Genomic DNA, 10,530 nt, shown 5'->3' on the forward strand with positions numbered 1-10,530 from the left:
CATGACCTAAGCGAAAGTCGGACGCTCAACGGACTAAGCCACCCAGGCGCCCCTGGGCTGTGAAATTTTAAAAAGCTACTGAGAATTTTATTTATTTCTGAGAGAAAGAGAGATCTACTGAGAATTTTAAATCAACCATTATCAATGATCCCTTTTTAATTTAAAAAAAAAAATTTTTTTTTTGAGAGACAGAGTATGAGCAGGGAGGGTCAGAGAGAGAGGGAAACCCAGAATCCATGAAGCAGGCTCCAGGCTCTGAGCTGTCAGCACAGAGCCCAATGCAGGGCTTGAACACATGAATCACGAGATCATGACCTCAACTAAAGTCAGATGCTCAACCGGCTAAGCCACCCAGGAGCCCCAATCATCACTTTAGACATACATGGTCTAAACACACAAATTAAAAGAGATTGTAAATAAAATCTTTAAAAAGGGGGGAGTGCCTAGCTGTTGCAGTCGGTGAAACATGTGATTTTAGAAGTTCAAGCCCTTCACTGGGTATAGAGATTACTTTTTTAAAAATCTTAAAAATAAATAGGGGTGCCTGGGTGGTTCAGTTGGTTAAGCATCTGACTTCAGCTCAGGTCATGATCTCATGGTCTGTGAGTTCAATCCCCATGTCAGGCTCTGTGTTGAAAGCTCAGAGCCTGGAGCCTGCTTTGGATTCTTTGTCTCCCTCTCTCCCTGCCCCTCCCCCACTCACACTGCCATTCTCCGTCTCTGAAAAATGAATAAACCTTAAAAAATAAAAAATATGGTGAGCCTGGGTGGCTCAGTGGGTCAAGTGTCCGACTTTGGCTCAGGTCATGATCTCACAGTCCATGGATTTGAGCCCCGCATCAGGCTCTGTGCTGACAGCTAGCTCAGAGCCTGGAGCCTGTTTCGAATTCTGTGTCTCCCTCTCTCTCTGACTCTCTCCTGCTCATGCTGACTCTCTCTCTCTCTCTCAGAAATAAAAAACTAAAAAAATTTTTTAAATATAAGACTGTTAGACTGGATTAAAAAGCAAGATCCAACTGTATATATAATTGCAAGAAATCTACTTTAAAAATAAAGACACAGATATGGTAAAAGTAAAAGGATAGAGAGAGATATATCATGTAAACACTAGCCAAAAAAAAGCTGGAATATATATAATTAATTTCAGATAAACAGACTTCAGAACTAGGAATACTATCAGAGATAAAGAAGGACATTAGAAAATGATAGATGTCAATTCTCTAACACAGGTCACCTAAAATAACTGAACTTCATATACACAAGGCAAAAATAGATATGAAAATAAAAGTATATAAAATATAAAACCATAAATATGATTGGAGACGTCAACATTCTGCTCTCAGTAATTGCTAAATAGGCAGAAAATTGGTAAGGAGAGAGATGACCTGAGCAATACTATCAACTAACTTGACCTGACATTCAGAATATTCTCCCCAAAAATGTCAGATTATATATTCTTTCCAAGTATACATGGAACAGTTACCAATATGGACCATATTCTGGGCCATATGGCATATCTTAACAACTTTAAGTAACAAAAATCTGAAAAATACGTTCTCAGACTATAAGAGAACTAAATTAGAAATCAACTAGTAGAAATATTTGGAAAATCCCTAGATATTTGGAATTAAACAATAAACTAGTCCTTAGATCAAAGACGAAGTCTCAAGAGAATTTAAAAAATAATTTAGTCTGGAAGAAAATGAAATACAACATAGTAAGATTTTTGAGATAGATCTAAAGCAATGCTTAGAGGAAAATTTTTAGCCATTAAATGTTTACATTAGAAAAAAAAAAAGATCTAAAATCAGTACCTTATTAAGTCTTCACTTTAAGAAAAATGAGCAAAATTTAAACTCAAAGCAAACATAAGTAAACAATAAAGATGAAAGGGAAATTAATGGAAGTTAAAAAAATAGTAAAAATATAAATGAAATCAAAAGCTGATTTTTTCATAAAGCAATGATTGAAAAACCTCTAGCCAGAACGACTAAGAAAAAAATGGAGAAGATATAAATTACCAATATCAGGAATGAAACAGAAGATATCACTAGATATCCTACAGACATTAAAATAACAATAAGAGAATACTACAGAAACATCTATACCCATAAATCTAACATTCTAGATGAAATGGACCACTTCCTTGAAAAGCATAAAACCTACTCAAAAGAGACAACCTTAATAGTTCTGTATCTATTAAAAACATTGAATTTGTACCCAAAACTCTTCCAAAAAAGAAAACCCCAGGTCCAGATGGTTTCATAGCCAAATTATATTAAACATTTAAGGAAGAAATAATACTAATATTACAAAATGTCTTCAAGAAATGAAACAGGAGGGAAACTTTCTCAATTCATTTTATGAGACCATCATTAGCCAAACCAAAGACATGACAAGGAAACTACAAAGCAGTATCAGAGCAATATCCCTCATGAGCACAGATGCAAAAACTATCAACAAAATATATTAACAACTTGTGGGCACCTGGGTGGCTCAGTCAGTTGAGCATCCAACTTTGGCTCAGGTTGTGATCTCCTGGTTTGTGAGTTCGAGACCTATGTTGTCAGTGCAGAGCCTGCTTTGGATCCTCTGTCCCCTCCTCTCACTGCCCCTCCCCTGCTCATGCTCTCTCTTTCAAAAATAAATAGACATTTAAAAATATATATTAGTAACTTGTTTTTTTTTAATTTTTAAATGTTCTTTTAAATTTATTTTTGAGAATCAGAGACAGTGCGAGTAGGGGAGGACCAGAGAGAGAGGGAGATACAGAATCCAAAGACAGGTTCCAGGCTCTGAGCTAGCTGTCAGCACAGAGCCCGACATTGGGCTCAAACTCAGGAACTGTGAGATCATGACCTAGAGCTAAGTTGGACACTTAACTGACTGAGCCACCCAGGCGCCCCTATTATTAGCAACTTGAACCCAACATCATATCACAAGGATAATATACCATGACCAAGTGGGGTTCATTCCAAGAAGATGAGGCTAGTTCAACATTTGAAAATTAGGGGCACCTGGGTGGCTCAGTCAGTTAAGTGTCTGACTTCGACTCAGGTCATGATCTCATGGTTCGTGGGTTCGAGCCCCGCGTTGAGCTCTGTGCTGACAGCTAGCTCAGAGTCTGGAGCCTGTCTTCAGATTCTGTATCTCCCTCTCTCTCTGACCCTCCCCTGCTCACACTATCTCTATCTCTCTCTCAAAAATAAATAAAACATTTAAAAAATGTTTAAAAACATTTGAAAATTTATCACATCAAAACACAAAATAAGAAAAACCACATGATCATTTCAATAAATGTGGTAAAGGCATATAACGAAACTCAGTATCCATTCCTAATAAGCAGTCTCAGTTAACTGGGAATAGAAAGGTTTTCTTAACCTCATAAAGGTGATCTATTAAAAACTGCTGCAGCTAACATAATTAATGCTAAGAGATTAAATGCTTTTCCTATAAGATTGGGAACAATTAATTTGAGGATAACCTCTCTCAACACTCATTCAACATTACACTAAGAACAATTAGGCAATCATACACAGAATTCAAGTTGGAAACTAAGTATAACTGTTTCTATTCAAAGATAGCATGATAAAACAAAAAATATAAACACCAGTTGAAGAGACTAGGGGAAACAGTGGCCTCAGGAGTTAATCAAGATTCAATTTTGTTCCTGGCAATCCTAAGAATTAGGGCATGGTGGAAGGAGAGAGGGAAGAGAGGGCCAGTTAGTAAGATTGGGTTATATCACACAATAGCTTTACAGGGTTAAAAGTCAAGGTGTTGTCAAATAACTTTAAGAATCTTGAATTGGGCAAATAAAGTAAACCAAGATTGAAAGCATAATTGAGGTGGGATTCCTGGGTGGCTCAGTTGGCTGAGCTTCTAACTCTTGATTTTGGCTCCGGTCATGATCCCAGGGTCATGGGATGTGCAGGGCTCCATGTTGAGTGTGCAGCCAGTCAAGATTCATTCTTTTACTCTCTCTCCGTCTCTCTCACCCCTGCCCCCCCTCCTTTGCTGTTTAGGTGCATGTTCTTTCTCTCAAAAATAAACACACCATGACGGTTAGGCCTTGCAAAGTTTTAGAGGTTTAAGTAATCAGTTAAGATTACAGCTTCCTTCTTGGGACTGGTTTCTTAATCAGTTTGTTGTGATAAAGTGGGTGTTTGATGTAGTTTTGAAAATAACTAAGAGGTCTCTTAACAGGATGGTAAAATAAGAACATAGGTTTGGATGTGAGAAATGTTAAAGTTTGATACCTGGTTCGGTTAGGTTACTATTCATTGAGTCCTGGTCTGTTGCCCATCCTGTTTCTTCAATTGTAAAATAAATAAATTTAAAAAGTGTATCTTAAGAAGTATTCTAATTTCTTAAGAAATAATTAAGACGCCAAAACTCAAGTGAACAAGGGACCTGAACAGAGAGGCATATCAATACAAATCAGCCCTTGTAAGGTGCCCAATCACACTGTCCTTTTTTTTTTTAATTTTCATTTATTAAAAAAATTTTAATTTTATATTTGAGAGTGAGAGAGAGAGAGAGAGAGGACACACAGGCAGGGGATGGGCAGACAGAGAGGAAGACACAGAATCTGAAGCAGGTTCCAGGCTCTGAGACGTCAGCACAGAGCCTAACACGGGGCTTGAACTCAAGAACCACAAGACCATGACCTGAGCCAAAGTCAGACACTGAACCGACTGAGCTCCCCAGGTGCCCCCAACACATCTTAAAAATAAACCCACATTTCTTGCATGTTCACATAAGTATTTTTTTAATGTTTTTTATTTATTTCTGAGAGAGAGAGAGACAGACAGCATGAACAGGGGAGGGTCAGAGAGAGAGAGGGAGATACAGAGTCTGAAACAGGCTCCAGGCTCTGAGCTAGCTGTCAGCACAGAGCCTGACATGGGGCTCGAACCCACGAACCGTGAGATCATGACCTGAGCCGAAGTCGGATGCTTAACTGACTGAGCCATCCAGGCGCCCCACATGTAAGTATTTTTTAAAATGAATTCATTAATTTCAGCAAGAGTGGGGGGACACTTTCATGTGTGTTAGTGATAATATCTATTAGCATGACATCACAGGAAAGTATTTCAGCAATAAAGCAAACCTCTGTAGGCTGTCTTTAATTAAGGGAAAAAATGTAGTTTGATACCTTTTTTATTTTATCAAAGTAAAAAGTATACATTTTAAGTCAACTATTACTAAAAGCTTTAAAAAAAATTTAATGCTTTTGAGAGAGAGAAAGAGAGGGGTGGAGGGAGGGGCAGAGACAAACACAGAGTCCGAAGCAGGCTCCAGGATCTGAGCTGTCAGCAGAGCCCAACATGGGATGCAAACTCACCAATTGCGAGATTGTGACCCGAGCCGAAGTCAGACGCCTAGTCAACTGAACTACCCAGGTGCCTCTAAAAGCTTTTTTTTTTTTTAAGTAGGTTTCACTCCCAGTGCAGAGCCCAAAGTGGGGCTTGAACTCATGACCCTGAGATCATGACCTGAGATGAGATCTAGAGTCCAACGCTTAACTGACTAAACCACCCAGGAACTCCCAAAAGATTATTACTTTTTAAAGTTTATTCATTTATTTTTGAGAGAAAGAGAGTGCGGGGTAGGGGCAGAGAGGGAGAGAGAGAACCCCAAGCAGGCTCCACTGTCAGCAAAGAGCCTAATACAGGTCTCAAACCCATGAACCATAGGATCATGACTGGAGCAGAAATCAACAGTTAGATGTCCAGCCAACTGAGCCACCCAGGTGCCCCCTAAAAGATTGTTAAAAAAAACACATGACTAGTAAAGACTGCAGAGTTTTGGTTTGGGTTAATGAAAATGGACTAAAATCGAGCTAAAAGATGCATAACTCTGAATATACTACAAGCCACTGAACTGTACATTTTAAATAGGTGAATGATATGGTGTGTGATTACATCTCAGTAAGTCCGTTAAAAACACATAGCATATCTTGACACATATTTCATTCTATAAAACCAATTATTTTCAAAATAATATGAAAACTTATTCTACTATATTTCTATTCATTGATTTAAAACAAAGACAGACCATTTCCTTTCATGTCTTAGTACTTGGCAACTCTGATAAAATAGTTTACATTAGAACTATATGGTTATTGGGGCACCTGGGTGGCTCAGTTGGTTAAGGATCCGACTTTGGCTCAGGTCATGATCTCACAGTCTGTGGGTTTGAGCCGCATGTGGGGCTCTGTGCTGACAGTTCAGAGTCTGGAGCCTGCTCCAGATTCTGTCTCCCTCTCTCTCTGCCCCTCCTCTGCTCGCTCTCTCTCTCAAACTAAAGACCTAAAAAAAAGGCTTTTTAAAGAACTATATGGTTATTGATTGCCAAATGAGTATACTTTTTTTTTGTATCTTTGTTTTCCTAGAACAGTTATGCCTTTTTTTTTTTAACTACTTTTCTATGTACCTAATAGTGTCAACTTTTTCCTTGCATTCCAATTAATTGTAGTGTAATTTTATACGTGGTAAAAATATATTAGATACTATATCAGTTCCTTTCATTTTGTTGATCTTCTCCAGACTATTTCTTCCTTCTGGTCCTTTATGTAGTGGAATGACTGCTGAAGCTTGCTGCACAGCTGACGTTCTGGATTTCTCTTCACTTATTCCAGACATAACCAGCTGCTATGCTGTAGCAGTCTTTTGCATGGCTTATTCCTCCATTTTGGGGAGTGTATCTATCATTTAGGTGCTTCCCAGGAAAAAAACAATGAAAGACGAGAATGTTGAGACCTCCAATATATGAAAATATCTTTAGTCTACACAGACACCTCAGCTGGGAATACTTAGAAATAATTTTTGACTCAGGGAGCCTCAGTGGCTCAGTAAGTTAGGCATCTTGATTTCAGCTCAGGTCATGATGCAAAGTCCTGCTCTGCACTGACAGCACAGAGCCTGCTTGGGATTGTCTTCTTCTCTCTGCCCCTTCCCCTGTTCACGGTCTCTCTCAAAATAAACATTAAAAAATAATTTTGACTCAAAACCTCTAAGTCACTGCTTCATTGTCCTAGCTTCCCATATCATTGTTAGGAAACTTGATGAAATCCGTATCCCCAATTCCATTTTTTGGGCTGTCTCATTTTCTTAATGTTCTGAAACAAAATATGCCCCACTGTGCATCTTTTCTAATTCATCGCATTGGGTGTGTGCAGCAGGGTTTTTCGAAGTAGAGGAGTCTCTGTAAAAGCCCCTGATTTTCTATTTTGGAGAGGTGGAGAGAGGTGGGGGGGGGGGAGAGAGAGAGAGAGAGAGAGAGAGAGAGAGAGAGAGAGAGAGAGAGAATCCCAACAGGTTCCACAGTCAGCACAGAACCCAGCATGGGGCTCAAACCATGAGATCATGACCTGAGTTGATGTCAGACATTTAACCACTGAGCCACCCAGGAACCCCTCCCTGATTATTAATTTTTTAATAATTCGCCTCATTGCATTTTAAGAAGTCCCATTAGCCAGATGTTGAACCTTGTCAAGTAGTCTTGTAATTTTAAACATTCTGTATTTTTACATTTGTATTTTACTTCTTAAATGTCAAATGCTTTAACTAAATTTTATGTGAATTATAATTTATAAAATCTACTTTATAAGGATTTCTGTGCTTTTCTCATGGATGCAATATCTTATCTTTGAAGACAGTTATATATTCAGATTTTCTTCTCCCTGTATTGATCCTGTTTTGGTCTTGGTCCTTACTGGTGGAACAATCTTCAAAGATCTGGTGATTCTTGAGGGGTGCCTGGGTGGCTCAGTCAGTTAAGCATCCGACTTCAGCTCAGGTCAGCTCAGGTCATGATCTCATGGCTTGTGAGTTTGAGCCCCACATCAGGCTCTGCTGACAGTTCAGAGCCTGGAGCCTGCTTCAGATTCTCTGTCTCCCTCTCTCAAAAATAAACAAACATTAAAATTTCTTTTTTTTTAATCTGTTGATTCTTGAGTTTGTTTATACTTTGAGGTTCACTGGGTAGGGAACTCTGTTTTCTCACTGGAAAATCTCCACATGTCTGAATCTCTTTGAAGGAGATGATGGAGTTTCTACAGAAAAGGATCCTGCCTCCTTTTCCCTGAGACTTAACTGTCAGCATTCTAGAAACTAGGAATCTACCATTCAAACATGCAGAATCTTAACTGATCTCCATTTCCAATCTATAACTGGTATCTCAGTCTGAAGACTTGTTTTAAATTCTCAAGAGTACTTCTACTTCCATGGTAAGAGTAGAGTAGTAACCTAGCTACTTACTTACCTTACTGGCTAGAAAGAAATACATTTTCAGCCAATCCCCACTCCTAGCCCAACATCTCATACCCACATCCTGCAAGGTCTGTTTTCTCCTAGCTCTAGGTCTGTGAGTCTTAAGGAACAAATCATTTTGCATCTAAAATAAACACTCCTGTAGACAATTAGGTTTGAACTACATATGCTATACTACAAAATTAGTTTCTATTTCTCTGGTTTCCATCTTCCATTAAGTATTCTGGCATTATTTCCTTTTCCATTCTTTGTCTCTATAGATTCCTACTTTTAGCCCATGCAGCATTATGTGTAACAGAGAAAAATCCAAAACAATCTACACATTCAGTAGGGTAACGGATATGTAAAACATGGTAACCCTACTCAATGGTCTTTCTATAGCCATTCAAAAATATTTACATAAAAAGTTTTTAAACAGCTGTGATTATCAATTTTAAAAAGCTGAATATTGACAAGTATTGGCTTAGCTGTATAAAAAGTACATTAAAGAATACTTCAGAATATTATGGAATTCTAAGTAGGATTAGGACTTAGTTAAGTCTAAGTTTCCTTAATGAGTACATTTTTATCTCTCTCACACACACACAATGCTTTTAAAAATAAAAGATTTTGGTTAGAAAACTCATATTCTCAATTTGACAATGCCAGTCATCATGTTACCTCTGGACAAGTGCTCATTTTTTTGTTATCTGTAATTTGAAGGGCTGCAGAATTTTCAGACCAATTTTCATATTATGATAGAAGCCAGGGTCAAATTGTGAGAGTTAAAGACTAAAGAAAAGGTGAAGGAAGCAAACTATTCAGGAAGCAGTATTTGGTAAGTATAACAGAAAGTGAAATAGGCAGAAGTGAAAATAAAAGCATAAACAGTTTAATGGAAAGAGGTACTGGGAAAAAGAAAGAACTGCCGGATGATGTGAAAAAAGTCTAAATAAGACCTATAGAAGGTAATAAAGAGCATTAAGGGAGAAAAAACAGCTCCTCAACGGCCCAGTGAACAAAGTTAATCTACTGAAGATGAAAGAGCTGGGGATAGAAGGTTAACTTGGGCACATTAAAAGGATTAACATTTAGGGACAAGGATTTTGGTTGCACTCCCTTCATGGATGTGTTCCCACACAGCACTCTTTTCCCTTCCTATCCTGCCCTTCTCAGGTTTATAACCTTGATCTTTTTGCCTTTTCATCATTGTGCCTTTCCTTCCTTTTCACAGTCTCTCCCTTATACCTTCACCTTCTGTAACTTCCTTGTTTTCAGTTTACTTTTTCCTAAATTCTACATCAGTTCCAAAGCAATTTGTTCAAGTAGGTGCCCCTTACCTATACATATCCTGTCTCCAAAGTCACCCTACTTTCTCAATGGCTTCATGTATGCCCTGAACCTAAATCCGATTACAGATCTTCTTCAAGTTACAATGGAGTTATGTACGAAAAAATAATAGTAAGTTGAAAATACCATAAATTGAAAATTCACTTCATATACCTAACATTACATCTTAGCCTGTTTTAAACATGCTCCAAACACTTACATTGGCCTACAGTTGGGCCAAATCGTCTAACACAAAGTCAATTTTATAATAAAGTGTTGAATATTTCATGTAATTTATTGTACAGAATGGTTCTAAGTGTATCATTATTTACTCTTGTGATCATGTGGCTAACTGTGAGCTGCAGCTCACTTCTACTGCCTAGCACCCCAAGAGAATATCATACTGCATACCACTAACCCAGGAAAAGATCAAAATTCAAAGTACAGTTTCTAATGAATGCATATTGCTTTTACACAGCATCATAAAGTTAAAAAAAAAATGTAGATCAGTCCATTCTAAGTCAGGGACCATATGTACTCAATGAAGTTAAAGGTTAGGGATGAAAGTAGGAAAATCAAGAAATACTAGGTATAATTGTTGGAACAGAACTGTAATTAACTTGGTGTTAACAACAAAGCCTAGAGTTATTTACAGAAACGTGAGTACATGGCTTAAGTAAAAACAAAAACCAGAAACATTTAGGGGTTCCTAATGCTGGTTCAGTTGGAAGAGCATGCAACTCTTGATCTTGGAGTCCTGAGTTCGAGCCCCACATTGGGGGTAGAAGTTACTTATTTTCCACTATGAACTGTCCCATACTACTGGTTGTTAAAATTATACATCTATCATGTGGAAACATTTTTTAAGGAAAATCAACCATGTTAATAATCACCTCAGCAGACTATAATCCTGAATTCATTTTTCCTTCTCTTTGGGGGGGGGGGG

This window comes from Crocuta crocuta, unplaced genomic scaffold (assembly GCF_008692635.1).
Source record: "Crocuta crocuta isolate KB4526 unplaced genomic scaffold, BGI_CrCroc_1.0 scaffold223, whole genome shotgun sequence".
NCBI lineage: Eukaryota > Metazoa > Chordata > Mammalia > Carnivora > Hyaenidae > Crocuta > Crocuta crocuta.